The sequence below is a fragment of the Coturnix japonica genome, chromosome Z (genome assembly GCF_054131305.1).
Source record: "Coturnix japonica strain WE chromosome Z, WE-NBRP24, whole genome shotgun sequence".
Lineage (NCBI taxonomy): Eukaryota > Metazoa > Chordata > Aves > Galliformes > Phasianidae > Coturnix > Coturnix japonica.
The window spans coordinates 30850276-30875054 of NC_140702.1; the positions used below are offsets into that span (position 1 = coordinate 30850276).

The 24779-nt window shown below is 40.8% G+C and overlaps 1 long non-coding RNA gene across 1 annotated transcript in view; it reads right to left on the reverse strand.

The window, feature by feature from the left end:
* Window positions 1–880: 880 nt before the first annotated feature.
* The window catches only part of LOC146753885 (uncharacterized), a 180387-nt gene continuing 156488 nt past the window's right edge, over window positions 881–24779 (reverse strand). The window contains exons 2-3 of the long non-coding RNA XR_014939403.1: window positions 16241–16315; window positions 881–1084 (exon numbers count right to left, since the gene is read on the reverse strand). This is a non-coding gene — a long non-coding RNA (uncharacterized LOC146753885). The remainder of the gene's footprint in view (window positions 1085–16240; window positions 16316–24779) is intronic.

Consider the following 24779-nt stretch of genomic DNA (forward strand, 5'->3'; position numbering starts at 1 on the left):
GAGGCAAGCCCCACAAGTGCATGGTGCTTCCTGCGGCATAGGAGTATTTATTATGAGTTTGCTGTATGAGGAAAGACAGACCCAGACTGTATCAGCACAATTTTCAAATGCTCTGAAGTACAAGCAGTCAAGTACAAGTCAGTCAAGTACTCAAGTACAGCCAGTCAGCTAGCAATGACATAATGAAAACAGTCTGAACACAGCACTGTCTGCTCTGAAATCACTTAAGTCTTACCTAAAGAATGCAGTGAACAGAGTTCAGAACACCTGAGAAGTAAGTTCATCGTACCATATGCACTTGCTCTTCTCATGCTCCCCATCTCCCACTCTTACATTTCCAGTAACAAGCAAATGCCTGAAATAAAATCCCAGATGCTGCTGCCTTTACCATCCTGCTTAGTTTTTCCACCTCTTTCCTCTATCATGTTGCCATTTCTATTCATTTTTCTGCAGAAACATTGACAGTACAAAACCAAAATCTAAGTGTGATAGCAAGTATGGGCTGACATATCCAATTTTGCCTGGAACTACTGTACTGAAAAAAAAAAATAAAATAAAATAAAAATAAAAATAAAAATAAAAATAAAAATAAAAATAAAAATAAAAAATAAAATAGAAGTGCTCATTGTAAACACATGGCTGACCAATTTCTATTTTGCTCACATGTTTTCTCATCACAGGATTCAAAGATTTAGCAGAAAAGGCAAGAAAACAAAGAATCAGGGCTTTTTACCTCTCATTTATTTGCCTGGTTTTTTTGGACCCCAGTGACTCTCAGGATTCTGAGAGGGAGGATCTTGTGGACTCTCACACTGAAAAATGGAGTGTGGGGAGCTGGTTTTAGCAATCCAGAGAAAAGCCACACACAGTCTATCAGGCATACAAATTCTGCTTTTAAGGTTTTCATTTGCACAATAGAAAGACAAAAATAGCAATAATAAAATTAAGAGCAGTAAAGGACTGAACGTTGTTGCACAAACATCTTGAAATTATGTAATGCACTAGCTGCAGGAATAAAGAGCTCTTTTAGTTGTGGTCCAGGTCCTCTTCACATCAGACTGGTGTGGAGGAAATCACTCCTGACCTGCAACAGTGTACAAATGAAGAAACAATGTGATTTTTTCATTTTAAAGCCGGAATTAAACAGTGAGCTCTGGCATAAACACAGGCCTTGCAGGCATATGCAGGGGGTTGCAGGAAGTGATACACTAGTGCTCTTGTCTTGATACGGGGAATCCAAACTCATCTTGGAGGCACATGAATATCTGGTATTAGCGATGTGAAATACATGAAAATGTTGTTTCAGATACACACCTCCAGATCCAATCACAGTCACCTCTGCCTATTCTGGTCATGTCTACTGACCTGTTCTTGCCCGCTGACAGAAAAGATTTTAAATAACCCATTTTTAAGCTCACCTGCCTTTTCTGGCCTTTGTTCATGAAAGTTCAGTTGACCCATTTTGCTGTGCATGAGCAGTGCAAAGCAAACAGAACTGAATACTATTATTCTCATGCACCCTGGAAGAGTGATGTCCCTGCTTGTCAAATTTGCATCTGGGTGGAATGCCAGAGTATATATTTTCCTGGGGTTGGGCAGTTCTGAGCTTCTTAGTTAGCTCTGCACCCAAAACTTTCAGAAATCTTAATTTCAGATCTAATACAGTTATGCCAACACCCTAGGTTCATCAGGTTCATTGAACCCCTACATAGGTTACCCATTAGACAGTGACTAAATCCTCACAACACAAATTGCAATTGGAACAAGTTAGCTGGACTGTGTTATCATCATACATCTGTTTGCACTCTAATTTAATTTTATTATATTCAGGTTTCCAAAGAATGGAAATTGAGGGCATAGCTATGTGCTATAAATTTAAGAACTGATGCATACCAGTGTTTGCTGGGCAAGATCATGCTGGTAACCTTCTGTGTCAGAGGGGAAAACAAAAGCCAGTAAAAATGGACAAGAAGAGAAGTGAGACATTACTCTGCAAGCAAAAATAGACGTCACTGTGCAAAAACAATGGAAAAAGTCTTGAAGCTTGATTTATACCAATAGGCTTAAGACATCACAGAAAACTGGCAAACACATCTCCTATACTCTGAACAAGAAACATCTGCACACAGAGGAAACTATCTCAGGCTGGGGATGGGGCAAGAGAGTGTGGTGAGCATATTTTAAATGGAAGTATTTGATTTGCTGTAATGCTATATATGGGATTATCTGAGCTTCTATCTGTAGCCATAAACCAGATGATAGTCCTACTCCTACCTCTTCTCCCAAAAAGGAGGGAGATTGCCCTGCCAGAAGAACCCAGGACCAATTCCATGGTCAAACCTTGGCTTGACCCCTGAAGAAAGGGAACTTTTCTCGCAGCAGACTTCCACTTAGGTAAAAAAGGCTTCCTGACTGTACAAACTCCAGTCTTGGTGTAAAATCCACATGAATGAGAGAACTCACCATGCCTAGCTAAATGTTGTTTGCTGGGTAATAATCTTGCATAACTTTGCATGAGCAGGAGTTAGATGTTAAAGAGACTGATGGGAGAGTAGAAAGCACTTTAGGAAGCTATGGTAAGAGAAAACTACCTGCACTCCCTAGAAAAGCAGTCTTGCAGGAGACCTTGTAAGAAATGACTGGCAACAGGTGCAAACAATTGGAAGAAAAATAAAATAATTTTCTTGAGAAAGAAAGCCTATGAAACCCCACCAGGCATGAGACCTCCTTGTCTCCCAGGTGTTGTAACATTCCAGTAATGCCCACAGCAATTAAAGTGCTCTTGCCATTCCCATCATATTGCAGGCAGCAGTATTAACAGTGCTTCTGTAGTGCTTCTGTGTGGTGCTATTTCACAGCTAGACTGACCAATTGTGTAAGTTCTTACACTCACTCAGTGCTCTCAAAGAATCACAGAATGGCTTGAATTGGAAGGAACCTTAAAGGTTATCTAGTTCCAACCCCTCTGGACACAGACAGGGTTGCCCACCACTAAATCAGGCACTGTATCAGGTTTGTTCAGCACCTCATCCATCCTGCCCTGAATACCTCCAGGGATGGGGCATTCTGAGCTTCTCTGGGTAGCTTGTGCTAGTGCCTCACCACCCTCAGGGTGGCTTTCCTATCATCTCTCTGATTTTGATGTTTTCATTTCTAGTATGGGTTAGGTTGAAGTGTCAGCCTTTCTCTGAGAAGAGGTAGTAACAGAGTTTTTCTTTTGTCATGAATCAGCTGATATGCTCTACAGAAGAAAGGTTTTGACCAGCTTTTCAGCCAGATCTTGCAACTGCAGGAGTAGGAGAGCTCCCTTGAGAGGGAGGCCCACTGAGTGTGAGTGGGAGCTGTAGTATGCACAGCGACTGTCTACTTCAGCAATGCTTTGAGACCTCTTCATGAAGGGCTTTCCCATTTCTTTACAGATGTGGCTAGAAGAAAATGTCACTAATAGGGACAGAAGAGAGTAACAGCTCATCTTTGTGAATGTCCAGATATGACCAGAGCTGGTCATATGTCACAGACATCTCAGAGAGGACTAGAGGATGGGAATGTCATCCATGCAAGCAGACAATGTAAACTGATGATGTGAGGGTGGTACAGCCTAAACCTTGCTATTTACTCTAATAACAGTGCTAACAGATCATTGCTATAATTGGTCCTGAAAAACGGTAGTAGAAAGATTGTTGGAAAAACTCTAGTAATTGGGACAGGTTAAGGCTATAACTCTTTAACATACAAAATCACACATCCATTTCTTCATACTGGAATTATAAAAGGAGACATGCACAGTTGTGTATTACAGCAACTTCACATTAGACTGCATGGCATTTTTTGTTTGTTTCTCCCTGATGAATTATTTTGGCTGCAGTAGGAAACGTTTTGTTCTTTTCCATTTTTGCCTCTGTAAACCCTCTGGACCTAGTCCTAATTTGCAACACTGTGAGTGAGAGGAAATGAGGACCTTGGCAATGAGAGGACACCAGGAGAGGGCTGCAGCCAGTGGCATGCACAGAATTCCCTTCAGGTTTCTGTAGGCTTAGTCACCAATACAGTGAGAGTTACCCTGTGAGAGTAATATGAACATATGAACTGGCATTGTGATCACCATATGAGGACATAAAAGGAAGGGAAACTTTTTCCCTTTTAAAAATGAGGCATACTAAGAATAACATAGGAAAAGATCCCTCATGACACACTAGCCTCACCATCCAAAATGCTTCTCTTGAGAAGTATCGTACTTCAAAATCTTATCAAAGTCAGTAATAAAAATCTCTCTGTGCTTCACTAACTTATCTATAGGTACAGTTAGTTTTTACACAGGCAAGGAGCCTCTCTCATGGGCAACCAGCAGACACAGGGCTCAAGTATGCTTGAAAAAAGTGAGCCAGGGAAAAGAATGAGAGGTCTTTTTCTCTCTAAGGTACAAAACATTCCTGTTCTATTTCATCAAATGCAGCCCACTACTGCATTCACCCTACTGGATGCTATCTGTCTGGTATTCTGCATGCTACCAGTACAAATTTCAGAATTAAGGAACAGTTGAAGATTCAAGTGTGATAACTAAAACTATGTTGCACTCTTCAAAAAGCTGTGTAAGCTTTGAAGAAATTTGTATATCTAAGCAGCTGCTGGCTTGCAAGCAGCTAGCTGCTCTTCTCACCCACCTTATTCTCATGGCTTTTCTCAAACATACTCTGTTCTTCTCTGTTTGATTCTTTGAAAACAAAACTCAAATTATGTTTAAGGGAACCCTACTTGCTAGTGCAAGAATGGAAAGAGATTTGCAGCAGTCAGGGCTGAAAAGGTGCTTCCTCATAAAAGCAAAGCCTCATGTGAAAACATTGCAACGGACAGAATCTAATTGCATAAATGAAGACAGTGACATAGTGAAAGCACAGCATTCAAACAAACAACAACAAAAACTCCACACAAAACCAAACAAAAAATCCTCCAAAAACATCGCCATTGTTCACTTGGTTGTTCTGAGCAAGGTAGACATTTTCAGCTTTGTTAGCCAACCTGAGCAATTTTAAACTTCTGCTTCAGAGATCCCAGGGCTAGCACTGTTGCAGAGATTTCATCAGATGCCAACTGGTGTTTGTGCACATTATACAGCAAAAATGACAAGAAGTCACTCAATTTGATGACACAGAGAAGGTGTATCAAGTTGTAGTTTCACCAGTAAAGTACCTTGTTTGAACTTAGTTACATTGGAAAAAAGAATAAGCTTTAGTTCAGACTGTCTTTAATGTGACATAAAGGTGACATGAGGTGAGCCCATGCCAACTTCATGGAGTTGAACAGGGTCAAGAGCAAGGTTGCACCTGGGTCGGGACAATTCCAAGAATAAATACAGGCAGGGCAGAGAATGGCTTGAGAGCAGCCCTGATGAGAAGGATTTGGAAGTGTTGGTTGATGAAAGACTCAACATGAGCAGGCAATAAGTGCTTGTAGCCCAAAAGGCCAACTGTATCATGGGTTGTCTCAAGAGAAGTGTGACCAGCAGGGAGAGGGAGGTGATTCTGACTCTCTGCTCTACTCTTGTGAGAACCCACCTGGAGTACTGCATCCAGTTCTAGGGCAGAAGGACATGGAGCTGTTGGTGCAAGTCCAGAGGAGGGCCACAAAGATGATTAGAAGGCTGGAGCACCTCCACTAGAGGACAGGGTGAGAGAGCTGGGGCTCTTGAGCCTGGAGAGGAAAAGGCTCCAGGAGGATGTTTCAGTTGCTTTCAGGTACCTGAAGGGGGTCTACAGGAAAGCTGGGGAGGGACATTTTATAATTGCAGGTATCAACAGTATGAGAGGAAATGGCTTTAAACTGGAACAAGGTAGATTTAGACTAGATATTAGGAGGAAATTCTTTACTGTGAGGGTGATGAGACACTAGAACATGTTGCCCAGAGAGGCTGTAAATGCCCCCTCCCTGGAAGCATTCAAGGCCAGGCTGGATGGGTCTTTGAGCAACCTGGTATATTGGGCGGTGTCCTACAGCAGCAGGATTGGAACAAGATGAAATTAAAAGTCCCTTCCAAACCAAATTCTGATTCTGTGATACCATTGATAGCAAGGGAGTAGGAGACCCTACAGCTGGCCAGAACTGTCAGACATCGTACTAGGCTAAGTGTTAAACCTGCTCGCTTACTTCCTCAGCACTGTCATATACCACAATATTCTGGCTCTAACTACCCCAAACTCAACATGATTCTTCTGAAAGTTGCATTAAAAAGTCGGGTTTCCTGACTTACTCTGAAACAGTATGATCAGAATAGATTACTCATCAGAGGCTTGACACTGAAAGGCTTAACTTTGCCAAAATAAAGATGAGGCAGCTAGAAAAAGAAACTAGATCAATTGATAGCCTGGATCTGACCCAAGGGCTTCTAAATTTTATGTCTCATATTGATCAATCCCAGGTATTTCTCAAGTAATTTTCAGCATAATGCCGGTTGTCTGCCTGCTAGATCATCTCATGTTGATCCGTGATAGAGATTAGATGAATACCCAAATGCAGTATCTAATATATCCTTTACATCCCTTCCAGAATTTTTATCATAATTAATTATTACCTGTCTAGGTGCCTTGTAACTAATGCAAGTTGTTAATGCTTCTTTGAATTTAATTAAATTTTTGGCTTTGAAATCTTCCCATGGCAGTGGATTCCAGTCTAATTACATGTTGCGAAACTGCCAACTCCAATTTCTACTAGTTCTTATGTTTTCAAGCAGAAGTTCCTATGCCTGCATGTCCAGATTAATCCTTTTTATTTTTTCCATCATCTCTTATTTCTCCTATTTACAACAGACAGATGCAAAAGTACTGACTCACAGATACAGTATTTTGATTCCTGCACAAAAAAAAAAAAAAAAACCAAAAAAAGAGGCTGCTTTAACTCAGCCCAAACAATGCATAGTTCTGTAAATCTCTGCAGTTTATGCCCTTTTCCTACAACCCAGCCAATTCCTGAGCAGTTGCAACCTGCATGGACAACTGCATAGTAAAGGGCTAATTTCTCTCTTACTGAACATAATCACTGGATAATACTTATTCTTGCTGAGGAAAAGTGCTTGAATCTTAATGTAGTGATGATAGAAAAATTCAAACAGTAATTTTTTGGTTTCCACACTCTGGTATTTTATTTACTTACCTATTTATTTTTTAAGCATAACGAAATGTCTGTAAGCAAATTCTGATGAAAAGTCCTTCTTTTGGTGTGAATACCCTCCTGTTGTGAGATTTGCTCAGCTGGTCTCAATGGAGCCAGAACAACTTGCTTAGTTGGGGAGACATAGCCTACAACATTTTGTCTCCTCTGAGCCTCACAAAGTACAGGTGACACCTAATTCTCTCCATCATCATTGGCTTTTCTACTCTGCTCTAGATAGAATTTAAAAATCTTTAGTTTACCCCAGCTTGATTCTGAGAATGCCCACACTGGAATCATTGTATAATAAATGCTTTACAAAAATTAATTCAGATCACACTGCTGAAGTGTTTGCATTTAAACCAACTCCAGAATACCTACAAAATGCACATGTGGAATAACATACATGAAATTCATTTAAAAAAAAAAAAAAAGAAAGAAAAGAAAAGAGGAAGAAAAGAAAGGGAAAAGGGAAGGGAATGAAAGAGAAGCGAAGGGAATGAATGGGAATGGAGGGGAATGAAAGGGAAGGGAACGGAAGAGCTGTAACTATTGGAAGTGCTTTTATTTTTAAATCCATTTTTTGGAGGTAGTAATTAAAAACAAAACACAAAAAGATGCAACCCTGCATGCTTCACAGCTTTAACTCCTTGTAAGTATTTAAGTCCTGCATTTCTGAATCCAAAGAGTGTTCTTCCCATGTCCTCCAGCTTAAGACACATACTTACTGCAGCAGTATAAACAATGCTGAGACTTCATTGACCTGTCAGTCTCCCACTGGCAGTTGGATGTGTTTTTATCTAATCGTAGAATCATAGAATGGTTTGAATTGGGAGGGACATTAAAAGATCATCCAGTTCCAGCCCTCTGCCATGGTCAGGATTGCCATCTCTAGATTACAGTGCCTAGGTCCCCATCCGACCTGACTTGAATACCTAGTACCTCTAGGGATAGGGCACCCAGAGCTTCCTTCCCTGGGTAGCTGATGACAGTGCCTCACTGCCTTCTGAACAAATAATTTCTTTTTAACATCTAAGCCAAATTTCCACTCTTCTGGTTTAAAGCCATTCCCCCTTTTCCTATCACTATCAGACCATGTAAAATCACTCTTTCTCCTTTTCACAAGGTTTCATTAAGACCTGGAAGGCCAAAATGAGGTCTCCCCAGCATCTTCTCTTCTCCAGGCTGAACAAGACCAGCTCCCTCAGACTTTCATCATAAGAAAAGTGCCCCAGCTCTCTGATAATCTTTGTGGCCCTCTTCTGGATCCACTTCAACAGCTCCACAGCTTTCTAGTACTAGGATTGCCAGGCCTGGACACATTACTGCAGATGGGGCCTCAAGATGGAAGAGCAGGTGACAATCCGTTTCTTTGTTCTGCTGCCACCCCTCCTTTCATGCAGTCCAGAATTGGTTTTCTGGGATGCATGTGCACATTGCTGGCTGGTTTTTGTCTTCTTGCCCACCAGAACCTCCAGCTCTTCTCCAAAGGGCTGCTCTCAATGTGTTCTTCTCTCAGTCTGTAGGATTGCTTATACACAAATGCAGCACCTAGCACTTGGATTTGTTGAACTTCATTTGGTTCATGTGGGCCCACTTCTCAAGCTTTTCCAGCTCCCTTTGGACAGTATCCTTCTATCTGTAATACCAACTGCACCACTCAGCTTGGTGTCATCAACAAACTTTGCTGAGGGTGCACTTGATGCCCCCAAGGCATCAGTCCCAAGGCAGACTCCTGGGGGACACCAATTGTGACCAGCCTCCGCTTGGATATAAGCCATTGACCACAACCCTCTGGCTATGAATATTCAACCAATTAATTACCCACCACAGAGTCCAGCTTTTAAATCCATAACTCTCAGTTTTAGAGATTAGTATTTGGTGTGGGACTGTATCAAAGGATTTGCAAATAACATCAGGTAGATTACATCAGTTGCTCTTTCTTTGTCCACCAATGCCATTCTTCCATTGTAGAAGGCCACCATGTTGGCCAGACATGATCTGTGTTTGATTAAGCCACACTGTCTGTCTCTGATCACATCTTGCATGTGCCATTACAGAACTTCCTGGAGGTTCTGCTTCAAGATCATAAAAGGGACAGATGTGAGGATCACCAGCCTATAGTTCTTCCTTTCCACTTTTTTTTTTTTTTTTTTTTTAATTTTTTTTAATGGGAGTAATGTTTCCTTTTTCCAGTTCTGCTGACTTCATCTGACAGTCATGACTTTTCAAATAAACATAATGGAGAGTGCCTTGGCAGCAACATCAGCCAGTTCCTTCAAAACCCTGAGATGTATGTCATCCAGCCCCATATACTTGTACATATTCAATCTCATGAGGTAGTTTCTGACTTGCTCTGCTTTTACAGTGAAGACTGTTTTGCTCACCTGTCTCCCATGTAAAGGGATGTGAGAGACATAGGAAGCCTGTCTGCTGCTGAAGACTAAGGCAAAGATTTTGTTAAGTACCTTAGCTTTCTCCTTGCCTGTTGAAACCATTTCTCCCTTTTCATTTATCAGAAGGGGTACAATCTCCTTGGCATTTCCCTTCTAGCCAATGTAACAGTAAAATCCCTTGTTATTTTTCACATTCATTGCCAAGTTCAGTTCCACCTGTGCATTAGCTTTCGTGATCCCATTTTTGTGTGTCCAGACACCCCTGTATTCTTCCCAGGCACTCATCCCTGCTTCCACTCCCTATACTTTTCGTTTTTATCTCTCACTTTGATCAGAGTATCCCTTCCTATCTGTGCTGGTTTTCTGCCTCCTCTGCCTCATTTCTTATGCTGGGGGATGGAGAGATCTTGTGCTCTCAGAAAGGCATCCTTAGAGAGCTGCCAGCTCTGTTCCATTCCTTTGGGTATCTGCTCCACTCCTTTCCAGGGGATCTCATCCAACAGTTCCTTAGATAAAATTTCACATTCCTCAATTCTGGGATCCTCACTTTGCTCTTTTCCAGGTCCATTATTCCTCAAGAACATCTGCCATCTCTATCATCGACTCTGACTACCCCCATGGTCAGAATAAAAGGCATTTTTGCTGTGGCATTTTAGTGTTGCAGATCTGAGGGCCATCATCCAGCACTGCATCCATCCATCAAGCATCACCTCAGAAAGAGGTCAGCAGCGTTATGCCCTCATTCTATTACAAATTCATCCCAAGTTTGTTCACTTTGGGCTTATAAAAAATCAACATGCATTAGGATTCTGTAAACACAAGCAAGCAATGTCCAGCCACCTAAGTTTCCTAAGAACCTCGCACAGTAAGAAAGTTGGACTCCATGTTGGTAGCTGTTGTGCAAATCTTGACATCAGAGTCTGTGCCAGTGACACTTCTGCAGCGGCTTCCATTAAATGAAACAAAACCAATCTTTTTAAATCAGAAGCTGTAATAGAATGAGATGCTTCCATGGAAGGCACTGCACAGTTATTTCTTGTTAATGCTAAAATCGTGTGCAGGAAACTCCAATGGAAAATTTTGCACTCCATTTCTGTTGTGATAGACCTGATTAAAATGCTGACAAAATGAAGGCATCACAGTCAGAGGACAGAATGTTTAAGGGGTCTAACTCTTGTAATAACAAATCAGCTTGCAATAGCACTGTTGGTAATGTAGATTCACTTACTAAATTTTCGCTGTGAACTGTGCCAACAGAATTAATGATCACTGGCATACAGCAGAAAAGAATTCTGGCATGTCTCAGCAAGTCACCTAGTTTTTTTTTAATGAATAACCACTACAAAAACCCACACTAGTCATGTCATAGACAGCAAGAAGAAACATATAAACTATAGTATAATTGTTAAACTTGCTTATACTTATCCCCAGACCTACCAAAATCCATCTCAGCCACCCAACCAGCCTCAGTAAATTCTGAACAAGTAGCCTCAAACTGAAAAATACAACAGTGAAGAAATCCAAAGTGCAGCACAATTGCACGGCATTTTCTGTTGCTGTTTTAGATTTGAATATGAACTAATGTGCCATAAAATCAGTTTGTTTTTCACATCTGAGTCCATTGGTCTGTCTGCTGTTTTATCTTCCCACAGACCCTCTGTCAGGTAATAGTTAATAGATCAGTACGCAGAGCAGGAATTTATAATCTCTCAGTTTAGATTCCCATCACTCTAAGAAAGAAAGATTAAGAAAAATACATTCAGAAGATATAAGCTAGTGTCCATCAAAACCTAATGGGACTGTGGTGTTTGAAAACACAAAATAAAAGAGTAGTGGATGTGATATCACAGAAACACATGCAACAATACCTTCTTCCCACTGAAAGAGCCTAAGACTTCACAGTACTGCATCAGAGTCACTGGCCTTAAGCTCTTGGAGAATATCTACCACTTTTCTAAATACTGTGCAAACTTATTGGAATGACAACTGCAGGATCTGACATGCTCAGTTTAGCTACACAATAGAAGCAATGCTGTCAGAATGAGCAGCCTCCAGCTCTGATCCCCACCACCTGTATGGAAGAACAGTACGTCTACTTGCCCTTGAGAGAAGGGAAGGGGAAGGAATGAGGAGGGGAGATGGACAAGTAGAGAACTGAAGAGTAGGTGGGCTAATAAGAAGACACAATATTTTATAACATCCGAATTAAAAGAAGATAAGTATTTTGGAAAGTTTTAAGTTCCCCAAAAGTGAATAACAGCTCATCCTTTTCCAAACCATGACTTTGCTTATATCTGAAGCTGTTGCTACTTCCTACTGCTAACTAGAGCTTGGCAAAATGTAAGCCCCATGTGTTACACTTCAGATGCACTCACTGACCGTGAAGTACATCTGCATCAGCCTAAAATTCCCAAGTGCTCTGCCTGACATCTTTGGGATATACGCTTGATTTTAAAATCCACCTGGCACAAATGCTGGTCCAGATACCTCAACTACATGCTGTAATTTTACAGTGAGTTGTGCTGCTCATCTCAAGGCCCACATCCACATGTTTACTAACACAGAACTGTTCATGGGGTTAAGGGTACAGCTGCTTAAACATCTGGTTTGATGCACTGCTCAAGATATCAACAGTCCCGACCAATAGTTTACAGAGGTAATTGTCAGACTGCACAAACTGTGGGACTTAAACAAACCATCAGAAAGCAGAAAGGGAAAAAAACATGGTATGACTCACTCAAGCATATGAGGCAAAGTATGGCAAGAAACAACCAATTCTTTGCTTAACAGTCACCAAGCAATGAGATATTAGATTGTGCTGTACATTTTCCATTGTTGATCATGCAGCACAAGATCAGATTTCAACATAGTTTATGATAAAATTACTACAGTTATATTTATAGATTGCTAGCAAACTTTAAAAAAATATGGTTGAATAAATTCACAACAGTCTGTATTTTCAAAGACAGTGTTTAGCAGATACATGGAGAATGTTAGAACTGTGCTGAAGACAAAACAACTAGAAAACACAGGGACAATCCCCATCACTGTACAGTAGTTTGCAGCAGCTCTATCCAACCTTTACATGAAAGTATGAGCTAATGTAAACTATAAAGATCCAGTGGGTCAGTTTTGAACAAATGACAGATAAGGTCTTCTCACTCAGTCCAGAACAGCAGGTATCATTGGTCCTGTTGACTTTGAAAAGGGGGTGGAGTGTGTGCAGAAACAGAGACAGATGGGTCATCTAAAACCCAGATCACTGTGACATTCCCAGCCCTCCAGACTGCTTTTCTGTAAGTCCAGAAATACTGTCACTGGATCTTTTCTCTGCCACATCTTATCCCTTCTGCTGATGTCTCCATTTACCATCACCAACTTTCATCTCCTCCAGATCATCCACTCGCTCACTACTCCTTTAACACTCTAGCTCCTTCCTCAGCTATCAGTTTTGTGATGTCAGACCAAATATCTCTGGTCCCAGGGAATCAAAGAGGAAAATACATGACAGGAGCACAGAGGAGCAGGTGTCATTTTTTGTTTGTTTCATGTTATTGACTTTATTTTCCCTGTCTACATCCTTGCCCTCCAGATCTTTCACCAAACCTCCCTCAGACACTCTCTACTAGTTTTATGCCCTTCATGCATTGCAGCAGTGATGGAGGTGAGGCCACACAGTGCAAAGCAGAGGGGGCAGCCCCTCCCTTCACCTGGTGGCAGCACTGGGCCTGCTGTGTCACAGAGTATGGTTGGTCCTTTGAGCTTCAGGGCACACTGCTGCCTCATGTCCTGCTTGTTGTCAGACAGAACCCCATTACCCCTTTCTGGGGAGCTAATCTGCAGCAACTCATCTCCCACACTGTACATAGATCCAGAGCTGCTCCACCCCAGGTGCAGAACCCAGCACTTGCTCATATTCATGCAGATAATGACCATCCTTGAATATGTCCAGATCTTGGTGAAAGGGCTCTCTACACTCAAGGAAGTCAACACTCCTCCCAGCTTAGCATCATTCATGAATTTACTCAGTATATCTTGCAGATCTTTATTGTAGTAATTGATGAAAGCATTAAACAGAACTGGTTTGAAAACAAAGTCCTGCAGAACCCTACTAGTGGCAACTAGGGCAAATCTCAGACCACAGTCTTCCCTTGCCCAACACAGCTTTGTCCTATTCATTATGGGACATTCAGGTCACATTGCTGTATGGGGTTTTTTATGTCCTGAGGCCACCTCCTTGATGACCACTCTAACTATGGGTTCCCTGACAACAGAACACTGAACACTGGTGATTTACTGACTTGCATCTTAGTGGCTGTTGTCTGGCACAAGAAGCAATTTAGACAGAGCTATTCAGATAGGAGGAAGATGGATCCCCTGCCAACAAAGACACTTAGGCTTCAGGGTAGCAGAAGAGAACCTGAGACTATGGATGCTGATCCACTTGAAGGTGACATAGAGACCATGGAGGTGGTGGATCTACCTCCAGAGGAAGAACCAATGGAGGTGAATCCTTCTCCATCAGGTGCTTGCAGGGCAGGACATCATGCTTGCCTGGAGACATCACCACATGCATTGGCAGCACACCAGGGGCTCTCAATTTCCATCTCAGTGTTGAAGTATAACCATCTGCCAGAGAGTCCCAGTGTCAGCTGCTTCTTCTTTATCACCCTTCCTTCCTCATCCCCCACCACTGCTTCCCCAAGACTGTTCAATTCTTCTTTCCCAAGCTATGTGGAAAAGGGAAGTACTTGGACTAGGATCAGTGTTCTCTGAGCTGCTGTGCTGGTACAACAATACAAGTCCAACAGATAGCCCTGAACACTCTGCTGTCTCCAGGTGAGCCCTGAGAAAGAGGACAGTGCCTCAGTGGGAAGGGTCCTGGTCACATAGCAGCTTAGGGCAGGCTGTGGGCACTTTACTCAGTGCTTAGGTACAGAAGGCTGAGGAGTGTGTAGGGCAGCAGAGGTTCCCCTTCCTCACTCTGCAGGACAGCGCTGAGAGAAGGAAAGACCCCAGCAGTCCCTGGCAACTTGGAGGTTGGGGAGCAAGGGCACTGTTTCTTCACCACTCCCAACAGTGGCTGCAACTGCTTGCAAGGAGCTCCGTCATGGCCTCCACCTGGCACAGAGCTGCAGCCTCTGTGGCCTCAGTGTCCTCTGCAACCACAGTAACTGATGTGGTTTCTCAAACAGAGCAACCAACCAACTCAGTGCCAGGGTTCCTGCACCTGCTGCTGCCTTCTGCGTCTGTCAGTCCTGTCCACTGAACCTCCTGGGACAGGCATTGCCAAAGCAGATATTTACTCAGCACTATACACACTGGCCCCAAAATTTATTTGCATGACAACAGTGTGGAGGAGTACCAAAAAGAGTCATTTTCATACATACCTTGTACAGGTTTTCTTTTTGTTCTTTCCCAATTATTTGATGTCTCACAGCAAATTTAAAGAAAGCAATCCTAAATTTCCTACAGAAAAAATCTCTCTTCACTGACAGGAGGAGCTGGTGGATGCCAAATTTCAAGGAGCATCATCCTCTTAAATCCTTACAGAAAATAAGAGCTATGAACTAAAATAGACCATCTAAAGACAGAAATACAGCAGAGGTCTGAACTTTCCAAGTCTTCTGACTCTGGCACCACCATTATGACTGAGTTTTTCAAAGGTTTCAAGTTCCTTGACATCTTTCAGGTGCCATTCACTCCTGAAAGAGTTGAAAGTAATCCACTACGATTATTATCAGAACAAAATTACTGAAACTGTTGCTCAAATTAAGGCCAGTTTCTCATTAATAGGTCTGTCAGTTAACATTTCTCATTACCCAAGTCTGTAGCACAAATTAGGAAAAGAAGGCATTAGAAGGAGGCAGGATAAAGTTTTGCAGGTGTGATGAAAAGTAGAGTATGCACAAGGATAATTCCAGTGTCTGTAACTATTAGGATAGAAACTATGTTAAAAATCATAATCATCTGTCCATACTCTATTTCTCGAGTTTTAAGCCACATATGTACCTTCATAGCAAGGTCCAGCAAACTTTCCTTATCAATACCCGAAAGCACCCCAAATCACCAGGTTCATAAGCAGAACACATCATGACTGGCTAGCTAATGAGTGTTGGGATTGCAAACATTGGATAACATTGCGTGCACAGTTACTGAGGCAGTCTTATACCATGCAAGAACTCATTTTCCCTGTCAGATGCCCCAGGGAGCACCACAGAATTGAAGCAGTAGCAGTTAAATTACCTCAAACATACATGAAGGATATAATTTCCTGTCCTAAAGCAGACTGGTACTCCTGCAGTCATCTGAAACTAGCAGTCCTTGCACACAGAACAAGAGCAGACAAGTGACAGTTCAATGGAGAGCCTTATTTATGCACAGCTTTAAGTGTCTTCTTCTCCAGTCTGCTAAATGTCTTACACTTTCTTGGTGGCCAGTTTTCTCTGAGCAGTGTCCAGCTCCTGCTGCCTACTGTGTCAGCAAATCATACTAGCCCTCACATATCAGGCTCTCTCTGACTTTCAGGAGAAATTTACCCAATGCTTTTAGTGAGGTATTAAAAAATTGCAGACTGCTCCAACCAGATGGAGCTAAGGGACCTTCTCCACCCCTCCTCCCAATGCCCACTGCAGAGTTCTTGCATCTTCCACATGCACATAAAACATCTTTTCAAGGACTTCCTTGATTGCAAATTGACTCACTGTTGTAACTGCTGTTGACATCCGTCTGTGTTGGTGCCAGGCTGTACTGAATTGGACCTTCAGAGGTGGCCCTTCCTGACAGTAAGGGGAAGAAGAGAAGGGAGGAAGGGAAGGGGAAGAGAAAGGGGAGAGAAGGATATATTTAGATAAACTTACATAGCAGACCTGCAGTGTTGTTCTAACACCACTTCTGTGAATTCCTCCCCCCAACAACTTTCACACACTCCAATCACACACACAAATTCAGGTACCCCAATAGAAATGAGAGGTTAATTGCCTTGAGACCTTCCAGAGAGGTTCATTTAGCTTGTCTGGCAGCCCATGCAAGATACCTTGTTTGGAGGTCATTAAAGAGGATAGAGGGCACATAAAATAGAAAACCTACAACATTTATGTACAGGACTTCACTGATCCCTACAGATCAGGCAGTCAGCCCATGTTAACATCTCAGCATGTCTTTCAGGACTGACACATGCAATAGGACCTGAATGTTAAACACGAGGAAATCAGCCTTGCTGTCCTGTTCATTAGCAGACATCAGACACAGCAGAAAAAGTATCTTGACAGCATTTCTCACTAGGAATTACTTACTTTGTTTTCACAGAAAGAAAAACAAATAAACAAACAAGCAAAAAATAACAGTCCAAATCCCCTCTGTTAATAAGGGTATGTTTGACTCAGGTCAGAAAAAGAAATGTATTTAAGCTATGTATCTCGTTAGTAGATTGCATTTGTGAATTTGCTATGCAGGGAATAGTTCCTGCCCACAGAAGGTCCAGAGATGTAGCCATCAAACTGCTCTGATGTGCCTCATTCCAGATATACTTCTCTGTGTGTGAGGTACCAGAGGTGGAGTGGCAGCCTCTTAGATTGAGAGCACTTGCGTACACCTGTTTTAACAGTCAAGGTCATGCTGACTACATTTCCAATCTATTTCTTTCTTCACATTTTGATCTCACTGCCTTCTCATCCGAGTTAGCTCATGTAATCTTGCATTACTTGCAGCCTTCTTGAAGGTCCCTGAGGTGTGTGTACTACACCATGTGCAATCCAGTGAATCTTAAGGGTTCCTGAGGCTTTCCGTGGAATACCTTCCATATTATTACAGAGAAAACAGAATCCGTAAGTACCATAAGTACATGTCTATGCTTACATCAAGAGATTTTACCAGCAAGGTAGAGATAAGCTTAGCATCTGTCCATCAATCCTAAATCTCTGCCTGACTATTAAGGCAAGAGTGAATGAGTCTATCTGTCTTTCTGTAAATAAGCACTGCCTTTATTAAGCTCTCAGTTCTCTTTAAACTCCCTCCTTGACTTGTTCTCACAGAATTTATCTAGGCAATACATATACTTAAGACGAATGATAAAACAGCATTCACATTAGTTATAGCACTATTCTTAGATGTTATGTGGAATTAATTCTCCACTTGAGGAAGCTCTGAAATACACAGCTGAGCATTACACCATCTAGAAATGCGCATTATACTAATTGAAGAGCAGTTAATGCTAAGTTATTGCTGACAGCTGTTTTCACCCATTCATACTAATGCGGATGAATAGCACTGAAGCAATTTGTGTCTCGTGAGAGCAAAGACTGAGGAAGATATTTCACATTTATAGTCTCTACCTTGCAGTACAACCATCCAGACTGACAGAACACAAATTTTAAGATACTTCCCTTGAGATACTTTGACTGAAGACTTCAACCTCTTAGGGGTTTTGTATGTTTATTAATATCTGCTTGCAACAACTTTTCATTAAGAACAGAAATAGCGAAAACACGTTCAGAACCTACGGAATTGCCCAAGAGTGTCAGAGAAAAATTGAATTTTTTTGTATGATCTCTTGTTCCCTTGCTGTTTCCTGTGAAACAGGAGTACACAGATAGTCTCAGTGAGAGGGAAGTAAGGCAGTGAAGTATTGGGTTCCTCTGTTTTGTCTTTTGTTTTTTTTTAAATTACATAATTTTCAAAAGTACTCTTTGTTCAGTGCTATTTTAGTTTCTTTTCCAAAAGTACCTACTTGTATCTACTAAGAAGCATCATGCTTCCTACCTTGGACATTCTTTCTGTTTAAGATGATTTTTGAAGAAGTTTCCTACCTCTATCCCAAGTCAATGGATTGGTAGCTGTTTGTTCCTCACTTCTGTTTTCACAATAGCTTTGCCTCTTTAAATTTTATATCATTTTAGTACTCATAGCTCACAAAGTATCCATCTCAACTCCCAGTTATTTACACCTGATCTGCCTTTGCTTCCTTACTAGGGTATGTATTCTGTCCAGCTTTCTTAAACTATTATTGCTTTTATCACATGTACCAAAAAGCAGGCAGAAGTGCTCAGAGTTCAGCACCAGAAATTATAACCATCTTACAGATCAGTAAGGTGTCATCCTGAAACTTCATTCTAGTCCAAGCATGGTGACTTCAAAAGAGCTATCTATCTATTTATCTATTTATTTATTCATTCCAAAAAGTGGAGAGCCATTACATTCCCTGCCTCGTTTCACATGAAGTGCCCTCTGTAATTCAAATAGAGATAGCTTGAGTTCACGGTATGGGCAAAATACAGGACAGAATCAGAGGCTGATTCTGAGAAAAAAGTATGTTGTCATGGCAGATGCAAATGATGAGAGAAAGATTACAGAGAAGCATCTTAGTGCCTAAAATCTCCTTCAGTGAACAATCTTCTGATCAAGACAAAAAAAAACAAAGAAACAAACAAACAAGACAAAAAAAAAAACACAAGAATTTTTGCATACATCTTGAATTTATAAAAGGCAGACACACAAAGTTTATGCAGTGCTAGCCAAGTACAATTTTGGCCTTTGACAGTAAGCAAAGAGCTGGGCATCCTAGAAATGTACAACCAGCATACAAGGGCTTTCTCAGCCATTTTTGATAGTGAGCCATTACTCAGAGTTTCTCTTTCGGTCTCCCAAATACAGGCTGTGAGAAGAAGAGCAGCCAGGGTAAACACCTGCTGCCAGCCACAAGGAGCATGAGCAGAGCCCCAGCAGGACCAAACATCAGCAGCTAATTTCTCACTGATGCTGATCCCATCCCAGAATGCTCAAATCCCAGCATTCCCAATACAGGGATGGATCTGTGCCTAAGAGAGACAAACTGGATAAGCTGGTGATGTTTGGTGGTGGAAGAAAGAGAAAAGATCTCATCAGCCACACCAGAATGAACTGTTCCAGTCACCTCCAGATGCAAGGATAGACCTATAGTCTCATCCTTTTATTTGAAATCATGGTAAACAACTGCAATAAAAACCCTTCTAACACATAGTAGGTTAATTTATTATGGTTATATTTCTTTTTTTTTCCAATTGACATTCCTTTGAAGGGCCAAGCTATGCTCTCAAATTACAAAATGTAGTGTTGATATATCAGGAAAATAGTATCACTGCCTCACTGAAACCTAAAAAGAGATTTATATACACAGTATCTGTAAAAGTCAAATAGATTTGATTCTTTGCAAATTCCACACATTTTTTCTTCCATTGTCATTCAAGGTACTGTCATTGATTTGCCCTCATCTGCATCTATGCTGACTTCTTACAGTCCTCCCAGTTTAAAAAGATGCTAGAGAATTCAGTATACGAACTATGTGGCTAGAGTGATATGAAAGTATCACTAGATATGAAAGTAAGACTAGAGTGATATGAAAGTATGAAAGGGGAGTCTAAAAAGCCAAACACTTTAGTGGTCAAAGTGACTGCTTGCAATGAAACAAATTTAAAGATCATGATTTACCTAAAACTAAACAACCCCTGACATTTTAGCTTGCTTACCTCACGTTGTATATTTTGGAGCTGTTGTATATTTTGGAGCTTACAAGCTTGTGGAAGAAAATCCTTCCATAGTTTGCTTTGCTTTTTACTTAGGATATTAAAAAAAACAAAACAAAAGAAAACAAAACAACAGATTTTAGTGTATTTCCCAATTTCTCCAACTTTCCTTCAGCCATGGGACAAATCTCTCTTACAAGGGCTGTTCTTCCTTGGGGCAGAAAAATCCTCAGTTTTTCCCAGGAACCAAGATTCTCATTTTCCAGCTCATTTCAGGTTTTAACCTTGACAGAAAAACAGCAGTTTTCTGCTTGCAACAAAACCACTGATGCAGTGCCTGCTTTTCTGTGGCTAGACCTGCCATTTTCACTCAGGGGAAACCACATATCATAGCAGATGCTACCACTCCCATAGCATCATCACACTTTTTTTGAAAATCAATTAATACACCTAGCAGCCCGCATATCAAAGCCCCACTGTGAGTGGGACCACGTACCAAAGACTGAACTTGTAAAATGCTGTCTTGTTTGTCTTGTTTAATGCAATTCTAGCAAAATAAATTTGCAGCTTTTTAACCTTGGCTGTTAGTAACTAGTGACATGTAAATATCAAAATCCCGGTGTACACAGATGTCCACAGCTGGGAAGACAAACAACTAAGTCTTTCACTGCACTGAGTTTTAAAAGTGCGCGGTTTCAGAGAATACTCTAGTACCTTGTCTGCAGGATGAGTTTTAAAACTATGTTGTTTCAGAGAATGCTTTAGTATTGGTACAAATTACCAATTTTCACAAATAGAACAAGACAAATAGTATATAAATGGTAACTTATAACTTCTCCAAAACTCCTCAGGCACCACTATCTCCAGAAACCAGAGGTCTGTACCAAATGAAGTTCCACCAGACAACAAACCAGTTCTGCCCTACCATGGACTTTCTCTCTCTTTGTTGTTCTCTGTGGATTGTGGTGCCAGACAGTACTTTCACACCTCACTAACACTGTAAGAGAAGCACAGCATATTTCATATTTCACAGAACTGTTGAGGCTGGAAGGGAGCAACCTTCACTATCTCTTCTCACCCAAGAACTAGGGAGCAGCAAATAGAACAGATTCAAAAAAAAAAAAAAAAAAGGATTATATTTATTTATGCAACCTTCAGTTGCTGAAATCCCAGACACAAAGCATTCTAAACAATAAAAATTATGAAGGCTCCAGAGTCAACTGGGCAAATTAAAAAAATAAAATCTATGATGGGCTTCTAAACAAGAAGTTTGTAAGTACCTTAGCCAGTTATTTCTGAAAGTCTTGGTAATGCCAAAACACCATATGTTTTCCCTGTTCTTTTAATTCCTTGTACAGGAATTCCTGTTTGTAGCCAAGACATTTGGTTTAGAGAACACTCGTCTGATCTGCTGTGACCTTTTTTATGTGAAATGGCTTTCATAATGCCTCTGAATAAAATGGTTTTATGATCAGGACATCGGCACTTAGTTACTTCAAAGAGGAAAGTAGTGTATGAAATTGAAGTCACCAATTTTGAACTAAGATTTCACCTAGGGAGACAGGTTTTAAAATATCTACGTTTGATAATATTATCTTTACTTTTATTTGGAGAACAAGCATGAATTCCAGAACAGATGGTGTATAACCGCTAGGGTTATCTCCCAATTGCCTGAAGATACAGGAGCCAAGAAGAAGGAGGTGACAGCTTGCAGGAAGTTAAAAATAAACCCGGAGTACTGACATAGCCTTGTTTTCTTCATGGTTGTGGGATGGAAAGACTAGACTTGTCCATTGTATAATGAAAAAAGATCTTTCTGTGGCTCTATTTAATGCCAGAAAGATCAACCTGGGAAAAATAGTCTAATGGTGATAATGCAAAACCACTAGTGCATGGGGGAAAATGCATTTCTTTATATGTATCTGCAGTTGTGTTTTTTAAATAAATCTACTGTAGATGGGTACAATTTTTAAAAATAATCCTGACTTTGGTGGCAGGATAAGGGAAAAAAGCACAAGGGACAGTCTTGGTTATTTGGAGACTGAATGCTGAAAGTGCTAAAACCACATATTCCCAAGAGTCATCCAGGCTCTTTTAAAATCATGCGACAGATGTGCTTGAGAACTGTGAAACCTGAACTTTCAGTCCCCGAGAAAAAGTGACTAAACTGCCTTCTGAGTCTCACCTTCCCACAAATTTATGCATCCCAGCCATGTCTGTGCTTTCAAAATGATTGCTGTGTCCCCAAAAAAGCTGCCATACATGCTCTCAAAATCTCCCAGCTGCTCTCTGTGTTCTCTTCACTTCCTCTGTGTTGACTGCTGTTACTTCTATTAATCTCCCACCTCCTTTGTCTGTACAGCCAAAAATTAATTGTAAATTCCCTTTTCAAAGGAAAACCTTCCTCGAGTGAATATACCACGTTCAAGTAGAAGGCTAATTTCTCAGCTTGTGCTCCTCTCTGCAACCAGGAAGTCTTTCTGAAGCTGAGTGGTGATGAAGTGGGTATCTGATATGTAGATGGTCCAAGCTAGATGACTGTGTGGTTGTACATGTCCTGATGCAGAGTATTTTCAATACAGAAAACAATCTGTGCCCTTGTCCTCTAATTAGCGTGTGCATGCTTTTCCTACAGTAGACATTTTTTAGACATACAGTGAATAACAGTGCTGCATTCAAACTACCTTTTAAGCTTTAACCACATAACTGAAATACAGAATACCCATTGGGTCTTCCTACACACATCCCTATGGCCAATAAATTCAATTTTCCTATATTATTAAGGAAGATTTTAAGATGTCATCATTGCAGAAATATATTAATCAGCTGGAAACAGAATTTAAACAGAAATGTGAAGATGGAGACTTGAATTTGATGATTTCTAGCTTAATATTTTTATTGTAGCATTTTCTTCCTTGAGTCCATGTCAGAAAATCACAGTACATATGGTTGCCAAATTCTACAGAATCAAATATATTTACCTCAGATGTTTCCTTTATTAGGCTTTCTTTGCCTTTTTGTGCCTCACACAATTCATTTGCACATGTAATGAGCAAAATCTTTATTGTTAGAACAAATAATAACACAAACAAAATATTATTTCCATCTTCTGAATTATTTTAGCATCAGATAAAGCAGGAAAATGTGGTCTAGTTTAAAAGCTTTTTGCACAGCCAAGTTAGCTTTTACCAGAAAACTGTGAAAAAAAAACTTACTTGCAAGATGGTAAAAAACAAATTTGACTTACACATTTTTTAAAGTTTTGTTCAGGGTATTTTTTCTCATTTTAATTTTAAAGCAGTGCTACAGAGTTCGTACTTTGTGGCTGACAGCCCTCTCACTGCAGCTCTGCGCTTTTGAGACGTTAGCTGAACTTTATCCACATTCACTACTGCGCGTGCATAACAGATAGCCCAAAATACAATCCAGTGTGGGCCTAAACAGCTTACAAACATGAACGAACTCCAGAGTTACATCTTTTTCTTGATTTCTACCATGGACTGCATACTGCTGAGTAGCCTGCTGAAGCTTTTTGTTGCCTGGTCATAATTAGTAGACTCATTGCAAATGTATTCTGCCCTGAAAACAGGCTAGGGCTGGACTCCAGCAGTCTCAGCTCCACTCATTTAGGGAATGGACAGACATTTCCTGCCCTGTCTTATGCAGCCATTATAATTATTAGAAGTAGCACTGATAAATTGTTGCTAATGAGAAATAAAAAAGGCTAAGACACTTGAAAACTGATAAATGATTTTTCACATCAGTGAAACCACAGTTGTGCTCTGCTTCCTCACACTGAATCAACAAACAGCCAAAACCTAAATTAACTTTTTTCAAATTGGGACGTATGCTAAATACAACAACCATCCTGGCTTGTGCAACTCCATAAATTCTTCCCTTTGCATAGATGGAGAAATATCTGTAGCTTGGATGTTTTCCTCTCAGTTTCCTATAGTGTGGAAGTGTTTTTAAGTTTTTTCAGACTAGGCATAGCATTTAACACTGCTAGATATACAGGGATGAAGCATGGATTAGAGCTGACAATCAGGCTTAATATTTTAATCAGAATTAGTATATTAAAAATAGCTCAGAAAGCCAAAGGAAAGGGATTGTAGCATTTGCAATAACCCAGATATCCCCTATGAAGTAGCAAGTGTAAGTCATTCTGTTTACACCTATACCAAAGTAGAGCTAACTTGAACACGCCAAGATTATTCTTATTTTGCTCTGAAATTTAATAGCTTCTACCAGAGGAAGAATTCACTGTTCAGAATTAAGTTCTACAAGTCTCTGAGAGATAAGAAGGCATCAGTATACCAGTTACCTCAAAGACCAAAACCTTTAAGCCAACAGATATACTGAATGTAAAGAACACAGCCCTGGAATTCAGCTTGTCAGTCCTTAATACTGACATCCTCACTGCTGCCTCTTCCAGATTTGCCAATATAGAAATGCAAAAGCACTCTGACCTGAGACAACTCCAAGCTCTCTCTAAACCTCTTTTGCCCAGAACCAAGCCCCTCTCCCACACAGTAGCAGAGTTTTTTCAAACGATGGGAAGGATGAAATAAGGAAGGAAAACAGGAGATTCCACTGGGAGGTGTGGCGCTGTGCTGCTTGCTGGTTTAAACCACAACAACTGGGTTTAAGGAAGCACTTGCCTTCTTAAAGCTGAAATATCTATTGCCTCTGATGGAATGTCTCACCGCTTTAATGATGTGGCTATGGACTTGTGTGAAATAAC